Genomic DNA, 17,846 nt, shown 5'->3' on the forward strand with positions numbered 1-17,846 from the left:
CCCTAAAAGACCAAACTCCTGCTCCTTTGTTTTATTATACCGTCTACCGTATAAATGTCAAATCTTTAAAACTTCACGTGCTTCAGCTGCATTGGAAGCAATCACAATAATGTCTTTCTATTTTGAGTTTTCTTAACATCTCTTAATTTGTATGCTTGTCATGTCTTTGATAGGGTGTCAGTGTTTTTCCCCTTTCTCCAAGAAACAAAATATAAAAAACTTCATTTATTTATCTTCATTTATCATACACTTTTGATGACAGTAATGGAGCTTTAAAAATATCTGGTTTATTATGCACTGAAATAATGATATTTTAATTGAAGTCATCTGCAAGAATTGCATAAAAATGAACACTTATATTTTGCAGAATAATGTTTTCAAATGAAGTTGAAATTTAACTTGGTTTTATTAAGAAGAAAACTGCCACTACAAAGTTAGCTACGAAAAGTTTTATAAAAGTTTGATTGTGACAAAGGAGAGCGTATGACTTATTCCTCTATATATACGAACAAGGGCATGGAATAAAATGCACCTCATAAACGGAATTCATACCTCAGGCCACAAATTTTTAACCTTTTTAAAATTGGTTATTGGTAACAAGGGCATTTGAATACAGACAGCAATTGAACGACTTAAGGCCATAATGTCTTTAATGGGAAGAAAATGTTGTTGAATTTTATGTGAAACAAGTAAAAAAGTATCAGTCGGCTTTGCCGACAGAGATATACCCTCAGCCTGTGTATATTGAAAACATTTTTTCCCAAAAAACGCATGTGTTTAGGGAGTTTTAAAAATGTTGGACGTTTGAACCGACAAAAAAGTTGATTAGGATTAAATATCAAACGTCTTGAGGAGGAGATACATATAATGTACCAATGAGGAATTTGTACACCCTTCGGGCTGTTTGCTCAAGAAGTATGGACTTGCCCCTGAAGAAACTTTTACCACCGCAATTGAGGCAGCGAATGCAGGTTGCTTCAACGAAAATCAAAGTGATTCGATATCAGGTCTTAAAGTGAACTTATCCGAAATTTTGTGTGGGAGGTGCCGGATGGAGTGGACAAATATAATCCATATTTGAACCTGATCTATATCTAGAAGATATATTAGGATGTGTAAAGTATGGACCAATTCGGCCACCCCCTTCAAGAGTTATCGTGCGCACAATTTTTCCGAATTTTTTAGCTTTTGTTGGGGAGGTGCCTGAAGGAGTAGGCAGATAGGGCTTATCTTCGAACTGAAACTAATTTTGAACAAAATATTACGAAGATCAAATTTTGGACCGAATCGGCAGATCCGTTCGAGAGTTATCTTGCGCTCCAACCACTACACACGGTATCATGGGGTTTTTTTGTAACATTCAGGCTATTTTCTCAGGAAGTATGGACTTGCCCCTGATTAAACTTATACCGTCATATGGGGGGCAATGAATACAGGTTGCTAAAGCAAAAATCAAAGCGATTCGACAGATCGCCCTAAACTAAACTTTTCCGAAATTTTGTGTGGGAGGTACCCGAAGGAGTGGACCGATTGAGTCCATATTGAAACTTTATCTAAGTCTGGTACACATTTCACGATGGGCAAAGTATGGACCAAATCAAGAGTTATCGTGCGCACAAATTTTCCGAACATTTTGGAACTTTTGTTAGGGAGGTACCGGACGGAGTGGACCGATATAGCCCATCTTCGAACTTAAACTAAGTTTGGACAAAATATTACGAAAGTCAAAATTTGAACCGAATCGGTTTATCCGTTCGAGAGTTATCGTGCGCTCCAGCCAGACAGACGGACGGACATTGCTCAATCGACTCCAAATTGTCTGAAACACATTTCGTCCAAACATACTTGGGGTCTAAAACCATTATTTCGATGAGGCACATTTTGCCCGTATGAAAGTGTATATAAGCTCGTTAGCATAAATGCTGAGGGTATAAAAATATGTACGTTTTATAATTAGTTTTTTTTTTTAATTTATTGGGGTTTCGGTTCCTGTCCAGAAGGAGAAGCCAACTGTTTGAAGACTTTCTTGCATTTCATAAGAAGAAGGTCACATCAACATCAGCTACTTGTCTTCTAAAGGAAGATTTATTTTTATTCCATAAGAATATAACCTTCTCATAAAAGTGAAAAGTGAAACTTGTTTTCTTCCGAAACTTGTCCTTGTCTTTTAAAACAAAACCTAAATGAAGGCCTATCAGCATAAGGTTGACATACATCACAGCTCTAAAAATCTCCACAAGTTATCAAAACAAATTCTTTAGGGAAGACCAGGGCATAGAAAGTGAGTTATGGGGATTTTTAATAATAACCCCAGTGCGTATGATTATTATTAACACTTGGGGTAATTTCACAAAAACCTCTATAACTCCTGAACCGTTAATCTGATGTAAAAAATAAATGTTTTCTAGAAACCAGAGTTTTGAGACAATATTTTGAAAAAAGTTACCATTCCCAAACTGATTTTATTTTGTACAAGAAGACGTACTTGTCTTTAAAAGAAAAGCTCTTAAATTTCTTCAAGAAAACCTCTTGGTCTTCTTTATCTTGGTTGATATAACTCAGGATTTTAGTTTTTATTAGTACGGTTCCTTCACAGCTTATCAAAAATACATAATTTTACTAATCATTTTTATACCCTCCACCATAGTATGGAGGGTATATTAAGTTTGTTTTTCCGTTTGTAACGCATTGAAATACTCATTTGCGACCCTATAAAGTATATATATTCTTGATCAGGGTAAAATTCTAAGTCGATCTGAGCACGTCCGTCCGTCCGTCCGTCTGTGGTAATCACTCTAGCATCCACAAAAATGGAGAAAGGACGCTGACATTTTGGGAAAATGCGTCTTTTGTTTGCAGGCAGGTCAAGTTCGATGATGGGCTATATCGGTCCACGTTTTGGTATAGCCCCCATATAATGGTACCCCCCGATTTACGGTATTTTGACGTTTTTAGCTACATTTTCAGACCGATTTGGCTATAATTTGACATTTAGGGTTCCTAAGTGTCAATAAACTTTTATAACAAAAGTTGTGGACATAGGTCCACGTTTTGGTATAGCCCCCATATAACGGTACCTCCCGATATACGGTATTTTGACGTTTTTAGCTACATTATCAGACCGATGTAGCTATAATTTGATATTTAGGGTTCTTAAATGTTAATAAACTTATATAATAAAACTTGTGGACATAGGTCCACGTTTTGGTATAGCCCCCATATAACGGTGCCCCCGATTTGCGGTATTTTGACGTTTTTAGCTACATTTTCAGATCGATGTAGCTATAATTTGACATTTAGGGTTCTTAAATTTCAATAAACTTATATAACAAAAGTTGGGTACATAGGTCCACGTTTTGGTATAACCCCCCATATAACGGTACCCCCCGATTTACGGTATTTTGACGGTTTTAGCTACATTTTCAGACAGATTTGGCTATAATTTGACATTTAGGGTTCTCAAGTGTCAATACACATATATAACAAAACTTGTGGACATAGGTCCACGTTTTGGTATAGCCCCCATATAACGGTACCCCCGATTTGCGGTATTTTAACGTTTTTAGCTACATTTTTAGACCGATTTAGCTATAATATGACATTTAGGGTTCTTAAGTATCAATAAACATATATAACAAAAGTTGTGGACGTAGGTCCACGTTTTGGTATAGCCCCCATATAACGGTACCCCCGATATACGGTATTTTGACGTTTTTAGCTACATTATCAGACCGATGTAGCTATAATTTGACATTTAGGGTTCTTAAATGTCAATAAACTTATATAACGAAAGTTGTGGACATAGGTCCACGTTTTGGTATAGCCCCCATATAACGGTACCCCCCGATTTGCGGTAATTTGACGTTTTTAGCTACATTATCAGACCGATGTAGCTATAATTTGACATTTAGGGTTCTTAAATGTCAATAAACTTATATAACGAAAGTTGTGGACATAGGTCCACGTTTTGGTTTACCCCCCATATAACGGTACCCCCTGATTTACGGTATTTTGACGGTTTTAGCTACATTTTCAGACCGATTTAGCTATAATTTGACATTTAGGGTTCTTAAGTATCAATAAACTTATATAACAAAAGTTGTGGACATAGGTCCACGTTTTGGTATAGCCCCCATATAACGGTACCCCCCGATTTACGGTATTTTGACGTTTTTAGCTACCTTTTTAGACCGATTTAGCTATAATTTGACATTTGAAGTTCTTAAATGTCAATAAACTTATGTAACAAAAGTTGGGGACCTAGGTCCACGTTTTGGTATAGCCCCCATATAACAGTACCCCGGCGGCATTACGGCATTGTGACGTTTTTATATACATTTTCAGACCGATTTAGTTATCAATTGACATTTAGGGTTCTTAAATGTCAATAAACTTATATAGCTAGTGGACATAGGTCCATGTTTTGGAATATCCCCCATATAACGTTACCGCCCGATTTCAGGTATTTTGAAAATTTTACGAACAAGTTTTAACCGAATTATCTGTAATTTGAACATTTGACATTTGAAATTCTTAGTGGTCACCACACCTCTCCACCAAAAATTGTCAAGAAAGCCCCCATATAACTGTACCTCTCGATTTTCAGTAATTTGATGATTTTAGCTACAATATTAAACCGAACTAGCAGTAATTTGACATTTGAAGTTCTTAGTGGTCACAACACCTCTCCATCAAAAATTGTCAATATAGGTCCATGTACGGATATAGCTCCCATGTAACGGCACCTCCCATTTGACATTTGCAGGTTGTAGTGATTACCACACATCTGCATCAACAATTTTCAACATAGCCCCAATATAACGATACTTCCCGATTTTCGGTACTTTGAGGATTTTACTGAAAATGTTTAACCGAACGTAGGTCCATGTTTTTGTATAGCCCCAAAACAAACCTCCCGATTTTCCGTACCTTAGCTTTATTTTTTGGACGAACTTTCTGTAATTTGAAATTTAAAAGTCAACAAAAATTCTGCAACAAAAATTGTTCATTTAAGTTCACATTTTCGTATAGCTGTTAACTAGCTGTTAATGACATTTGAAGTTCCCACGTTATGTACCGATTTTCGATATTTTGAGGATTCTAGCTAAATTTTTTAACCGAATTAGGAGTTATTTGACATTAAAGGCTCCCATCAAAAACTGTCAACATAGGCCCATGTTTTATTATAACCCCTATATAACAGTACCTACCAATTTCTAGCCCACCAAAAATTGTCAACAGTTAGATATAGGTACCATAAAAAAGGGCCTCCCGAATGAAGCATTTTATGTACATTATCTGATATTTTAACGTACTCACTTGAAGTTGGGGACATGAATGAATATTTTATGGTGGAGGGTATGAAAAGTTCGGCCCGGCCGAACTTAATGCTTTTTTACTTGTTCAAATTTAATTTTTTTACCTCAGTGCGTATGATAGTTATTAACTATTGTGTTATTTCACCAACCGTGGTGCAATGGTACGCACGCCCGCTTTGCACGCAGAAGGTCGGGGGTTCGATTCCCCGGCCAAGCAACATCAAACATTTTTCAACGGTGGCAAAATACCCCTCAGTAATGCTGCCGACATTACCTGAGTATTTCAGCCTTGAAAAACTTCTCCACAAGTGGTGTCTTAAGACACGCAGTTCGGACTCGGCGATAAACTGTAGGTCCCATATCATTGATCTAAATATGAATCGGGGTGCACTCATTGATATGAGAGAAGTCTCCCCTGTCCCGTATGGGATGTTGTGGAACAATGTTATTTCACCAAAAAATGTTCTAGCCGCGGAAAGCTGAGAGGGATTTTGAACTGTAAGAGCATTTAATGAATGAACTTGCATAGTTTATCTTAAAACCGGAAGAAAAGGACCCTGAAATAAATGACTGTCTACATTTTGTACAATTTTGATAGGCTCTGTAATATATAAATTTCAAAAAAAGTTCTTCTATAAACACGGAGGGGACAATAACATAAGAACTTGTGTCCAGGTACATACGATAATAAAATGTGCTTTATGTGTAGTTCGAGACCTCCTGGATGTCGGAAAAAAGTTTATATGCTTGTTCCCTATATAAAGCTAAATAGATAATATCGTCGTTGGGTTACATTACGTGAAGTAAAAAGATTGTAAGTAGTTCCTTCTTCTTAACTTTTTATAATAAAATATTTTTTGAAATACGTTTGCTATTGTATTAATTTATTATTTATGATAGCTGAAAAAATTGCAATGCGTTAGTCCCGACTACGTAATTTTTCGTAGCAACCGCTATGCCGTGACATAATAGCACGGAATTTCATTATTTTCTATGTTGTCAGACAGCATGGCCTAAACAAAAACAAATTGTGCGACTTGTTTATTCAACTAAATGTCTCCAATCACCATTTTTAGGACAAAATGAGAAAAAACTATTCTACACCCTTTCGATGTCTATTATATTCACGTGTTGCATTTGCTTGATATTACCTTGCTACCCATAAAACTCTGCAATGGAATTAGACAAGCATCAGGGTAATGAACGCTTTTGGCACCAACTTTACTCACAATCACTCTCGTTGAACAATACATGTGGCCAACATTTCCCCATATGCTCTCTTTAGACATGCGCCTGGTTGGAAAGTTATTACCCAAGAATCATTCTTAAAGAAACAACTGTTCATGTACATCGTGAAAGCTACCTACCTCGTGTTTGACCGCCAACAGCTTTACCTGTTGAACTTCATGAACTTCAAGGCTTCTCGTTTAGTCAAGTCTCATATCATGAGTATTTGTAATGAAATTTCCCTTGTTTCTCTTTTCTTGTTTGTCTGCTAAGCTTAGTTAACCTTGATGTCATTCTGTCCCGCTGGATTTTATAAGAAGGAACTTTCTTTCTCTTACTTTTTCGATTAAACCCTAATTCCCTTTTTGCTTCTTTAATATTTTCTCTCATTCAACTCATGTCAGTATGTTTTACAACTTGTTGCAATCTCACAATACAAGGGCTTACGGTAGGCTTCGATTATTTGAAAATATCCTGATTAGTTTCTGATGTCCGATCTATCCTTATTGTTGCAACAAGGATTAATTATACCCTACACCACAATGTGGAAAGGATATTATAAGTTTGTTGTTATGAAACTTTATGTAACACCGCGAAATATTCATTGTAGAAACCACTGTGGTATATCAAAATCCATACCATATAATATATAATTGTTCCACAAACATCCCAGAAGGGACAAGAGAAACTTCTCTCATATCATTGAGTGCACCCCGATTCATATTAAGCTCAATGATATGAAGCCTACTGTTCGAATGGCGTGTCTTAAGACACCAATTGTAGCGAAGGTTTACATGGCTTAAATACTCAGGGAATGTCGCCAACATTACTGAGGGGTATTTTGGCACCGTTGAAAATTTTTTTGATGTTGCCCGGCCGGGAATTCGAAAACACAACTTACAGCGTGCAAGGCGGGTGTGCATACCACAGCACCACGGTGGAACCCAAAATTCATATCTCAACGAGATAAAGTGATTTTGTGATGTGTGCACGTCCATCCGTCCGTCCATTTCAAATGTTAATCAAACTACCGGCCGAAACTATGGACCAATCGCCACGGAATTTTGCGTGGAGCCCGGGTTAGGAACAGAATAGACCCCTATAGTTACTGGTGATGATCGCAAAATATTTAGTGGGTGAAATGAACCAATAATAAAATTTTAACCCGATTTTGTAGCGGCTCTGTTGATCGCAATTATAGTCCGATCGGCGCGAAATTTTGAATAGAAAGACGGAGATTGCAATTTAACATTTATTTTTTATTGAGTATCTATGATGTATGAAGAAAGTTACGATGAGTTTTAAAACTGGTACCCTAGGGCGTATTGTTGCTTTTAATTATTGTGTTGTTTTTTGAAAAACTGTTCTAGCTCTTACACAATATTACAGATTTTGAAAAGACAAAACGCGTTAGGTAGCTTTGAAATAAAAATTAGAGTATATCTTCATTTCTAAGCTATTTAACGCTATAATTTTTTTAAATATAATCCCAATAAAGAAAATCTCTTTTAAGAAAGTTTCAAGACTTCCCTTAATCTTAATCGATGATCAATCATTTACCTTTACACCAAGCTAGCATCAACATACAATAAAATATGGAAGGACTATTTCCTTGAGAATAGTGTTGAAATATTTCCATAAAGAAAAAACATACATCTGTATTGATTTTTGTTCTTCAATGACAAAAATTTAAATTTTGTATAAAAATACAATATAACTTGTCACTCGTCCTTTGAGCCATACGCTCTGCAAAAAGAATTTTGTGAGCGTATGAATGCTATTAATGCATGGGTTATTTCATAAAACTCGATATAATTCCTAAACTATATATTCGAATTGGAAAAATAATTACATTTAGTCTTAGAAGTTAACATATACTCTAAATTATTCCTTCTACAAATATTATTCCAATGTTTATAATTAAGTTTTCAATATTTCCCTAAATTTTTATACCCTCCACCATAGGATGGGGGGTATATTTAGTTTGTCATTCCGTTTGTAACTACTTGAAATAATCATTGTAGACCCCACAAACTATATATATTCTTGATCAGCATGCAATTCTACATCGATATAGCCATGTCCGTCCGTCTGTCCGTCTGTGGAAATCACTCGAGCTTCCGAACGGATTGAAGTAGGTGGATGAAATTTTGGTAAAATCTATTATATGTATGTATGTAGGACCTTTGGTACTGAAAGCGGGCTATGTAGGTCCACGTTTTCGTATAGCCCCCACATAAGGCGTCATTTTAAGATATTTTGAATGTATTAGTCCCATTTGACCACAGAATCAGTTGTAATTTGGTATTTTGTGTCTCCAGAAGCTAAAAAATATTTCTACAAAATTTTGTTTATATAGGTCCACGTTTTAATATAGCCCCACTTAAGGCCCCATATATAGTACGCGTCATTTTAAGATATTTTGAATGTATTAGTCCCATTTGACCACAGAATCAATTGTAACTTTGTATTTTGCGTTTTAAGAGGCTAAGAAACATATCTACCATAAAATGTTTACATAGGTCCACGTTTTGGTACAGCCCCCATATAACACCCCATATAAAGTACGCGTCATTTTAAGATATTTTAAATGTATTGGTACCATTTGAGCACCGATTTGGTTGTAATTTGGTATTTTGTGTCTCCACATTTCACATTTCTACCGAAGTGTGTTTATATATGTGCACGTTTTGGTAGAGTCCCCATCTAACGCCCCATATATAGTACGCGTCACTTTAAGATATTTTGAATGTATTAGTCCCATTTGACCACTGAATCGGTTGTAAGTTTTTATTTTGTGTTTCCACAGGCTAAGAAATATTTCTACCATAAAATGTTTATATAGGTTCAGGTTTTGATATAGACCTCATAGGACGATATCTCCCGATTTTCGGTATTCTGAAGGTTTTAGACTCAATATTCCACCGAAATGGCTGAAATTTGGTATTTAGTCTTCGTTGGACGTATAAAACTTTCCCCTGGAAATTTATAGGAATAGGTCCACGGCTTCATATAGCCCACATAGGACGGTACCTCCCGATTTTCGGTATTTTGAAGGTTGTGGCCTCAATATTCCACCGAAATGGCTGAAATTTGGTGGTTAGTCTTCACTTGGGGTATAAAACATTCCATATGAAATTTGTCGGTATAGGTCACAAGCCCTCATACAGTCCCATAGGACGATATCTCCCAATTTTCTGTATTTTTGAAAGTTTTAGTTATACTATAATATCAAAATGCCTGAAATTCGATATTTCGTCCGGTTTTGGGATGCAAAACTTTCTCCCAGAAATTTATCAGTAACGGTCCACGCTTTAATGTACACCCCATGGAACGGTACATCCCAATTTTCGGTGTTTTGAAGGGTTTAGCCTCATTATAACACCGAAATGGCTAAAATTTGGTACATAGTCTTCGTTGTGGCTATAAAACTTTCCACGGCACCTGCCGATTTTCGGTATTTTGAAGGTTTTAGCCTCATTATTCCACCGAAGTGGCTGAAATTTGGTATTTAGTCTTTTTCAGGGCTACAGAAATTTCCCTCAGAAATTTGTCGGTATACGTGCATGTTTTGGGGGGTACCCCCATAGAACGGTATATCCCAATTTACGGTATATTGAAGGTTTTAGCTTCATTATAACACGGAAATGGCTGCAAGATGGTACATAGTATTCGTTGAGGGTATACAACTTTCCACCTGAAATTTGTCGGTATAGGTCCATGTCTTCATATTGCCCCCATAGAACGGGACCTCCCCATTTTCTACATATAGCTCGTTCTCCACCAAAATATCTGATATTTGGTATTAAGTTTTTGATAGAGGTATGAAACATTCCAGTCGAAATAATACGGTATAGGTCGACGTCCTCAAATACCCCCATAGGACCGTACCTTCCGATTTACGGCATTTTGAAAGTTGTGGCCTCAATATACTACCGATATTACTGAAATTTAGTATTTAAATTGCCATGGGTGTATAAAATATTGCAGAAGAGAATTATCAGTATAAACCCTTTTCTTCAAATAACCCCATAGAAGCGTACTTTCCGATTTTCGGTATTTTAAGATTGTGTCATCAAAATCCCACCGAAATGGATAAAATTTAATAGTTAATCTCCGTTGGTGGTATAAAACTTCCCACCTGAAAATTTCCCGTATTGTTCCATGTTTTTATACCCCCATAGAAAGATCCCTCCCAATTTTCGGTATTTTGAAAGTTTTAGCCACAATATTGAATGGGAATAACTGAAATTTGGTATTTCCTCCAGAAATTTATCGGTACAGGTTAACGTTTTATACAGCCTCCATAAAACGGCGCTCTCGATGTTGTTAACTATCCAAATCCAGAATATCCAGGTTTAGGTCTAGTCGGTTTTGCCCAATTTTATGTATTTCGCTCAATCCGGAAAATTTTAAATACTGGTCCATCTTTTGGAAAGAAACAAAATGTCGCCCCATATTAACAGGTGTGATATATGTTCTACTCCTGCAATAAAAGGAAGAGTTTAGTACTTTCATAAACGAAATAAAACTAATTATTCTCATTCACTTCAATACAGTTCGCTTTTCTTACTTGTTCATCTACATAATGTTCTCATTCTGATTGGTCCATCATTCCAGGCATTTGCAAATTACAAATGTAAACAGTTGTCATCAACTAAACATTTGCACGCAAACGCCTTACCAATCCCCTATGGCAGTCACAATACCAATTGCCAGTATCAATTAGCTCATTTTGATTTTTTTGTGTAGCATGTCAATGGTCAGCATGTTTGTTACATTCAACTCAACAAAGAACTTATTGGCAGCAACATTGACAGATGTTGCCAATGTAGATGTCTGGAGCTTTTGAAAATTAGCGTTAATTACATTGCAACTAATTAGATTATATTCTGTTTTATTTGCATCGTGAGTGATATTAAATAACAAAATTGGTTGGTTAGTTGAAGCTTTTGATGGATGGCCCTTTCTGAGCTGACATAATAATATTTACTTATTAATTAAATAATGGTCATTTTAGGGAAACACTTTTCAAATAACCATCCAAAATAAAGTAAGAGATGGCTCATGTCGGACAGGGCTAGCCATGTGATGCCCTACATCACTACCACTGGGTACTAGTTTTCCATGAAATTTCTTTTATATGATTGCGACATATGTTAGGCGTCCGGTCATACATACATAAGTTGATATACATGATAACATATCAGAGGTATAGAACCATCATTACTGGAAACGTTATGTTATATTCTATATTGGAAAGATAGACCATTTTGGTTATACATACATGCTTCATCAACAATTAATAGTTCTTTACAAACAAATATATCCCCCAGAAATTAACATATAACATAAATTAATATATCTTTAATCAATAAAGATAAAATTTCGCTCTGATCTGATCGACCTAGAGAGCAGGACCAAAATCGGATATGTATTATGTTTTAGGCCATTTCAACCGCTAAATTTTCATTACCAACAATAATAGGTGTCTATTCTGGTGGGAGACACCTCTCCATTCAAAATTTCGTGACGATCGGTCCATAATTTCGTCCTGGACCCAATACGCACTTGTGTGCGAAAAATAAAATTCCCATAACATGTACACTAAAAATAAAAAAAATTGCTATATCTTCTACACTATTTCTTTGATTTTAAATCTATAACCATGTTCAGAATGCCAGGAAGATGTCTAACAAAAAACACACATGAACCGTACTATATACGTCTGAAACTACAGGCAAAATGGAGTCAAATGGCACTTATGATTTTTTGTTTTCTCATACTGTAGACCTTTTAAAGGACATTCAAATTTCAAAGGACAACATTTTTCAAAAAAATGTAATGTACCTGTACTCATCGCACGATGCTGGTATTGGTGCCATATTAAAGAGGAGAATATGGGCTTTGTATAATAACTTTCATTTATTGCATTCATGGATAACAAGGATTGAAAAATTAAATACTTAAAAATCCTTTAAAAACATCCTGCAATTTTTTCCCAAAAATATTATGTTAATATACTTTATGTAGTGCAACACTTCCCGAAATTTCAATATCCTAGCTTTGTAAGTTACTTTTTAATAAATAATTACATGAAATTCTCCAAAAAAAATGAAACACTTTTTCTATATAACTGTGCGACAGGAACAAAATTAAGAAAAAAAATCACGAACAAACCTTATTCTGACACCGCAACATAACAGAAAACCAAAAATAAGAAGACTCGTGTCCCGTCGTTTTTCCCCAATCACTTGCCACCACTTGCTCTTTGGCGGTTAAGGGCCCCCAAAGTTTAGAATTTTTATTTGCTCTCGGAGGCAAAGTTGGATAAAACACAAAACTTGAAACGAAAGAGAAGGAGACATTACAATTTTAACACCTACAAATAACCATCACACTCTCACAGGCGAAAGACAGCATAACAATTAAAGATTTTATAGAGAAGCTGTAAACAATTTCTATGAAATAGAAATACTAAATGCCACCTGTTGCTCATCATAATTTTCTTTCACGAATTCATTAAGGCTTTCGAAAGCTAGAATGCCATGAAACGTATTTACCTGGAATCTGAATTCAACTCAGTTCCTGGAAATTATGTTATTTGGAAAAAATTTATGAGTTTGTGTGTTAAAAGAAGTAATTATTCTATTTCCTTCTTTAGAAAAAAGTATTCCTAAATAATAATGATAATGATGATGAATAAAATTACAGGAAACCGTTACTTTGCTTGGATGTTAATTTTGGATAAATAAAAATTAAAATATAATTGCTAGTGTTATTATTTCATTATTTTTTTGTTTTCCTAATGTACAAAAATTATCCACGTATACGATTATATTGATGGAAAATCTTAAAATTACTTTCAAATTAAATCTTTAAAAATTATTTACAATTATTCCTTTGAAAGTCATCCTTGGAAACAAGAGTTGTGCACTAAACGTTTGGCGTTTTACGAGCAATAATACCAATAAAATGTTTTTTTGATTTCACGATCTTTTGTCGAACCAACAGACCATTAAATATGGTACATTTAAAATTACTTATTCATCTAGCTTTTCAAAACTTTGTATTTAAATTTCAAGTAATATTTATTAATTATTGGTTTCTTTAAAAATACAATAAACGCTATTTTGAAAAGTAAAATAGTTTTAGAAAGCTTATAGATCAGTAGTGCTATTCCCTAACTCATTTTTTTAATTACCGACAATTGTAGGTAAAATTAAAATGCTTATAATTTCGGTAATTACCGATGTTTTTCGGCAAGTTGGCGACGAATAAAAAGCAGTCTTAAAGTTCTACCAACAGCACGAGTGCTGTAAACTTTTATTTAATTTAAATTCACAATTTTGCTTTTTAATTTTACCGATTTTTGTCGGTAACTCAAGAAATGCGTTAGAGAATCGCACTACTGACTATTATCAAAATTAATTAGATGATGTTGAAAGAAAGAGTATTTTTGAGGATTAGCAGCGCGAGAGTTTTTAATTCCATTTGTGGTTCAATATTATAGAGTTTTAAGAGCCATAAATGCAATTAATATTATTTTCCTATTCACCTGGATACTATGCAGAACTATTTATATTTAAATTCCAATCCATATTGAGGAAGTCTTTCTTACTTCCTCACTATGGCTTGGAAGTGCGTATGATTGTAAGTAATCATTGTGTTGTTTCAGAAAATTCTGTTATTACATTTGAACTATAAACGCGATTTTGAAAAGAGAGTCAATTTTATAAAGTTTAGAAATCAGTCAAAATATGACAACTATTTAAAAGCTACTGGTTAAATAAAACGAAAAACTCACTGTTTAAGGGAAATATTTAGAATCAATTGTTTAAGTTTTAACAACACCTGATCTTGTGCTAGAATGCCACCCTGGATAATCGTATTAGTTTTGCAGAGATGCGTATCTCAGACCTTGCTTGTAACACCTTTGATCTAATTGAGCTGTCGAAGGCGGCCTTATGGTGCAGTGTGAAGATTTGGTCTATTGTTGATTTACCAGGTCTAAAACCGCATGGATATGACCTGATTATTTTAATGACCATAGGATTAAGATGTTCACTCAGTACGCTCGACAGCACTTTGTATGCGGTGGGTAGGAGACTTATGCTTCAGTAATTGGCACAAAACACCTTGGAACAATCCGTATTGTACGGGAGTTAGCTGAGGTTTTTTGAGTATGCTTTCTTCCTTTCAAATTTCGTTAATTAACTGATGCATTTCGGCAGGCACCACATCAGCTCCTGCTACTTTATAGTTATCAGCCGATTAATTGCTTTCATGGCCTGGCTTTGGCTAGGTACACATTCAACGTTGTCATTGACATTTGGTTCCGCAGTATCTTCATCGCCGCCCATATTCGATACTAAGAGCTTCATGAAATTCTCAGTACGCTTTCTGTATCAGTTACCAGATTCATTTCATCGTATTTGCAGGGGAATGTGCCTGCACCACCTTCCTTCAGTCTGGTGTTTTACAGTCTGGTAAAATGTTCTAACTTCATTCTGACTCATGAATATCTCGAGTTTCATTCGCTCATGTTTTTCTTGCTCTTTTTTCTTTCTTTAAAGATTTAAATAAATTTTCGCTCTTCGAATCGATCGGACATCTAACACACTGGAAAAGTGTCTTCAGTCTCTCACAACATGATTAATCTGATATCTAGTTTTCCCGTCCGTGGCAATTTTCTCACCAACCGGAGGGAATCTGGAGATCCGATTTAGCATAAATCCAACAACTATCTCATGTTTCGTTTCAAGGCAGCTACATTACAGTATTTAGGTCTGCCCAATTGCATCACCATTCCTGTAAGGCGACAGTATCAGCTTCGTACTTACCAAGTATTTCCTCCAGTGCGCAAACTGCATCTACTCCGTAGAGGGTCTGGACATTCCAGGTGCGGATTTGCAGATCATGGTCATTAAAACGTTTGGGGGTGGTTTGTGTTTCTTCTTTTTCCTTGCTTTTTAGCAAGATGGGTATCTAGCCCAACACCCAACACCCAACCTTTTATCGTTCTTATGGGTGAACGCGCGGCACATGTTACCTCACTACCTTTAACGGGTATATAAGGCAGCTCCCTCCTTTGGGTACCTCCCAAACAAAATTTCGGATAAGTCCAGTTTAAGACCTCATTTCGAATCGATTTGATTTTTGTTGCAGCAACTTGTATTCTTTGCCCACATTACGACGGCACATATCGGTCCACTTCTTTGAATACCTCCCTCACAAAAGTTCAAAAATGTTCGGAAAAATTGTGCGCACGGTCACTGTTGAAGGGAGAAACCGATTTGGTCCCTATTTTGCACATGGTGAACTTTCTACAAGAAATAGATTAGGTTCCCATTTAATGTGGTATTCAAATATAAAACGTACAATCTTCATGTCTTTAGAGTTACTACTTAGGTATCAACAATTCTTTGTCTCTACTAAAAAATAAAAAAATTGAGTTAGTTCCGTTTTGTTGAACAGGTGCTTTAAATTTTCAAATACAGGTGTTTTATGAGATATAGTCGTGGGAAAATTACTTCTTATTTATTAGTTAAGCGTTTTTGCACCAGTATACTATTTTAAAATTCCACGTTCGAATATCTTTTCTTCCCTTACTTCCTTCTTTGTTTCTTCAGTACTTACAAAACCCTTAAAGATTCCCTTAAATTTAACGCGTGCTCACAAATCATCTTCTACAATTATAAACCCTGTTAAATTAATGGTAATTGAATTTGTTGAAAGATGGAAAACCACCAATAAATTTTTCAATTCCCACCTTAGCATCTTCTTCACATACATACCTTTATGGACACAACGATGACTGACATTGAAAATACCATTTTAAAGGTAAGGTTGCATCTATGGTTCCTTGTATGTAAAAGTCTTAGCTGGGAAAACATATGGTTAAGCCAATAATAATCCCAATCAACCTGTCAAACAAGGTAATCAACTGTTGTCGATGATAAAGAACAGAATATTACTGACATAATATCAAGTATTTGAAAATTTTATTTTCTTAGACGTTAGGATTTTTAGAGGGGAAAATTTGTAATAAGAATGAGAGGTTAGAAAGAATGCTGTAAACATTATTCCCGATTTTTATTTTTATTTATTATACCCTATACCACAATGTGGAAAAGGGTATAATAAGTTTGTTTTCCCAAAAATTCATGTAACGCCGCGAAATATTCGTCGTAGACCCCTCATGTGGTATACCAAACTTCATATCTCGACGAGATAAAGCGATTTAGCGATGTGTGTCCGTCCGTCTGTCCGTCCATTAAAAATTGTAATCAAGCTAGAGGCCGCAATTATGGACCGATTGTCACGAAATTTAGTATGGAGGTCGGGTTTGGACCAGAATAGAACTGATTAGTTTTTGGCAATGATCGTGAAATGTTAAAGGGATGAAATGGACCAAAAACAAAATTTTTGCTCGATTTTGTAGCCGCTCTGTAGGTCGCAATAATAGTCCGATCGGCGCGAAATTTTAAACGTAGTTTTGGTTTGAGATAAAGAAGTAGCGTGCAAGTCAACGGTATGATCGGATAATATTTAGCGGGTTAAATTGATCAAAACTTTTGTGTGAAAATTGGTAAAATTTCTAATGCACATCTTATAACAGCTAGCCCGGAAAGCTAGTGCACAGGGATAGTGGTATAGGGTATCACATGGTCGGCCCCGTCCGACTATAGTCTGTTCTTACTTGTTTTTTATATTCATTAGATTTATGGGGATTTGCTCGAACTGGTGCCCTAGTGCGTATGACTGTTATTAATTATTGGATTGTTGCACAAAAATCACCAAAACATCCAAACTAAAAATTCGAGTTTGAAAAGTAAATTTTTAAAATCTAAATATTAGGTATGTTTAAAAAAATAGTTACAGGTATTTAAAAGCTAAATACTATCAGACTATAGTCATATATATTTTTTTTAGAATATTTTGTAGACGATATTTATACCACTAGACCAGATTGCACATAAAAATTGTCATAAAATGTGTACAGAAAATGGCTTAAATATTTAATTTCCATATACACTTTCTTCAATTGTGAAAAGTTGACGCAATTTGTCATGCAGAAACAAATCTAACTCTAATCAAATGTTTCGCCAATCACTAAGTGGAACATTGGTGGATATTTTTATCAGTTTATAATTTTTATTTATTTGACATCATGGCTGCATTCCGAAAATAATATGAAATTCAGAATCCAAAGAAAATTAAGGGAATTTTGGACATTTTCTCAATCCTACGCTATCGGATTGCGTATGATTGTTATTTAGTATTGGATTGTAGAACCAA

The sequence above is a fragment of the Musca autumnalis genome, unplaced genomic scaffold (genome assembly GCF_047663935.1).
Source record: "Musca autumnalis isolate F117 unplaced genomic scaffold, ASM4766393v1 scaffold_3, whole genome shotgun sequence".
NCBI classification, from domain to species: Eukaryota; Metazoa; Arthropoda; class Insecta; order Diptera; family Muscidae; genus Musca; species Musca autumnalis.